The sequence below is a fragment of the Choloepus didactylus genome, chromosome X, assembly GCF_015220235.1.
Source record: "Choloepus didactylus isolate mChoDid1 chromosome X, mChoDid1.pri, whole genome shotgun sequence".
Taxonomy (NCBI): domain Eukaryota; kingdom Metazoa; phylum Chordata; class Mammalia; order Pilosa; family Megalonychidae; genus Choloepus; species Choloepus didactylus.
Window position 1 is genome coordinate 46,986,520 of NC_051334.1, and position 3,765 is coordinate 46,990,284.

The 3,765-nt window shown below is 34.7% G+C and overlaps 1 pseudogene; it reads right to left on the minus strand.

Moving 5' to 3' along the window:
- Positions 1-2,229: 2,229 nt before the first annotated feature.
- LOC119523740 lies at positions 2,230-3,555 on the minus strand (annotated as a pseudogene).
- Between the last annotated feature and the right edge of the window lie 210 nt (positions 3,556-3,765).

Sequence of the window (3,765 nt, forward strand, 5' to 3'; positions counted from 1 at the left end):
CTGCCAATGGAAAAAACGGAATGCCGGTAAAGAAAAAAAAGTGTCTGGGGAATGCTTAAAGCAAAAAAGAGAAACAATGGTTTGATTGTAAGGATCTAAAAGAAATGTGGGTGTTCCTTTCCTTAAAACATTTATATGTACATATAATTGAGACATAAAGAATGTCTGTTATCTTGGTTAAAGCTTCAATTCGTCTCCCCAAATGCATTTTAAAATCAGTAATATACTAGAACAATATATTTTGTTATTATTTTTAAAACTCCAAGCAAATTAACTTTCCAGACCAAAAGAGTATGATGCAAAGCATTCTTTTTAGTTATTTATTTATCTGAAGCTATAGCTTCTATATATTATTCATATTGCTATCCTACTTAGATATGCTTGCAATCATAGCACTCAAATTGTACTAATAATTTAAGATGTTAGACCATTCTGTATATGTGTTTATAAAAAAATAAAAAAGAAAGTTACAAATTTTATTCTTTTTAGATATCTACTGCAGGGCATTAAAAGACTCAATATAATATAAATGTACTGAAATTACACATTATAGTCCTATAACAGAGTCCTTATAATTATGATTTAAAGTTTCCAGAACTTGTTCCTAAGATCTGTGCCTCCTATGGTTCCTTCCAAACTACTCTTTAGTATTGGTAGCAGCAACTGCTAACAATGCCACTTTCTTGGCCCTTTCCTCCTGATTTGTCAAAAGCATTAATTAAGCTCTTATAAAGTTGTTTTGGGTGATAGGTTTAAAGGAAATGTTGACAGAGAACATATTCAAGAATCAAACTTCTACTATAAGAGGGTTAAAAGCTACCTGCCATTCTCTCATATCGTGATTTGTGCATAATACCTTAAAACTTAAAGAAAGAGAGAAAGATAGAAAGAAGGAAAGAAAGAAAGAAAGAAAGAAAGGGAAAGACTTTTTTAATAAGTGTTAGCTTATCATAAAGAGTTATATATAAAAAATATGTAATTTTAATAATTTTTAAAGTTCTTTAATATTCTTCCTTTTGAATACCTAATGCATCCATATATATATATATATGTATATGTATACATGTGTATATATATGCATATATATATAAAGGTCAATTATACATGTATATAGGTATTTGTATGCACATACATATATGATATTTAAACGGAAAAAAATTAAATAAATGTGAAGTTTTGTTTTCAGAGAGAAGACTGCCTATACTACCAGTCAAATTTTCATTTTAAAACAATTTGCAAGTAATTTACTAATGTTTTGTAAACAGTAAAGTACTGCTGACTGATTTAAAGTCTTCATCTCATCAGAAACAGAATGAATACATAAGCTGCCTTGCATAATAAACTGGCATTATAGGATTAAAAAAGAAAAAGCCAAATCAAACCAAACCAAATTTTTATTTTTGAGCTGAGGTATACCTTTTCAGTTTTAAAAATCTCTTAGAGGAAAAACAGATCATTTCCAAATTTTTGTAACAGTTGTTTTATTAGAATTAAATTCCTCTCTCAAAATCATTTAAATTCTTCACTTCACATTATGTACAATCTATACAGCAAATTCTTAAAAATTGGCTTGAGTTAAGCCAGATTTAAACATGGATATCTTACTTCAGCACTACTCTTCTGCCAGTCAACTTCTTACTGTCCTTTGCTTGCAAATATATAAATTACTTTAATAACTTGGTACTCCTAGTTTAGTAATTTATTAATATTATTATAATTTTGTTTGATATGAATATTTTAGCTCTGCTTGATTAGATGAAACAGGCACACATGCTTTAGCTGTGAAAATTTCCATTTTCTGGTTCTGTGAAAAGCAACATCTAAAGCAGCAGAGAGGGGAAAGAGTTATATTTTCAAAAACAGTTATGCCAGATTGTTTCCTGGAGATATTTCATTTATTTTTCATCTTCAGATACTGGCTGTTTTTGGTAGGGCTAGACAGTAATACTGACTAGTTTAGCTTTCCCAGCTGTTAACAAACTACCCCATAATGAACCTACCTTCACCCTGAAGACATTGTGGTGATCCCTTAACATATGCATATTCTAAAATATATGCTCAAAGTAAAAAGGTCCAAATTCACAAGAGTATGAAATGTTTATTTAAAAATCATGCATCAGATCATACAATCTAGAAATAAAATAAGATTCAAATTCAGTAATAAAGGTAAGAGCAGTACTTGCTCTAAATATTAAAGAAAGACCTTGGACTCCCAGAAGGTCCTGGAGTTCAATTATCCTTCTCTGTTTGCAGAGAAGCAATAGCCAGGGCAACTGCTGTGACTGGCTGGGCAATTAATTCCATGGAGCTGTATCTTTGCAAGTTTCTTCTGTTCACATTCTGTGATCAAATGATATAAGTCTGCTGCACTATATCCAATAAGAGTCTTCAAGTCACAGACAAACTTAGATAAATCTTCTGTCTGGAACTTTACGAATTATGTCCCTATCATAATAATACCCTAACGCACAACTGAGATTCTCGTAGTTCGTTGGAGGATTATTTTTGCACTGTCCCCATTTCTGTGCAACCAATTCAGGCTGGTTTAGCTTAAAGTCACCTTCATCACCAACCCAAGAAATGCAGTCCCAAGCCTCCTTGTCAGTTAGAAGTTCTAGCAAAAACTGTTGGATTTGGCCATTGTTTCCCATCTCTTCCCAGGTGAAATTCTATCTTCTCCTGAATTCCTTGGATCTCTTTGCACTTTAGTTGCCTTTGCACTACAGTTAAGAACTTTAATGAGTTGGTGTAGCAGACTGCAATGATGCTGGCATAATTTGCACAGTTTGATCAATTGTAACCATCTCATTCATCTGTTGTTCTTGGCTTGCCAATACATATTTTCAAAGAATCTTCAGATGACTCCAGAGAATTTCTTCCTGAGGGATCCGCTGAAAAAAATCTTTAGTTGAGACTACATAATTCTGTTCCCGAAATGTTGTATGAGGTGAGGTCTATAACAGTCATGCCAAATTCCTTCATTACCCAAACCACCCAGCGCAGTACTTGGTCTGTGGACCATAGTATAGGATAGTAAGGTATCCCAAGGCATTCTTGCTCTTTCCTATAACCTTCCAATGGGACAGCCCATCTTGTCACTTATTCCAAGGTTTCATCTGAAATGGTTGTCATGTGTTTTGTGCCATCAAGGGTTATCACTTGAGCTTCCACGACAAGATGCGCTTTAGCTTCTGCATGGTGGGCACCTGGATCAATAACTACTTCAACAGTTTCCACAGGTTTAACAATTTCAAGAATGTTTAACTTCAGCTCAATTCCTTGGTAAGAAATTACCTGTACGCTAAGTTGTTCAGTTCCTCATTCAGGATCCAGCTGGATGTCTTGCAGGCAAATTTCATGAGCATCCAATGAACACTGTGGTCTTGGTTCTAGTAGTTTCATTAAATTGCCTATTGACTCATTGATGTCTATGGTTTGGCTTACACATTCATCTGGGGTGTAGGTTTGTTCTACAATGTTCTCTTCTGTGGATTCTGGTTTCTCTGTTCCATCAATCTCAATTTCTATCCACCCCTCTGCTTCTCTTTTATTCATGGTTGATGTATTTCAAAAGATCAGTTCCACTTCAGAATCGACCCTGTTGCCCTTGCTCATACTTCTGAGCCAGCTGGGAATGTCAGCAGCCCTGGCTCCACATGCAGCATCTCTCTGGGTAAAACCTGCAGCTCCATTGACTACAGTGTGAGGCCCTGGGCCCTTACCACAGAATCGGTGCCGAGAGATCCAAATCCCCTTCCTGCCTCC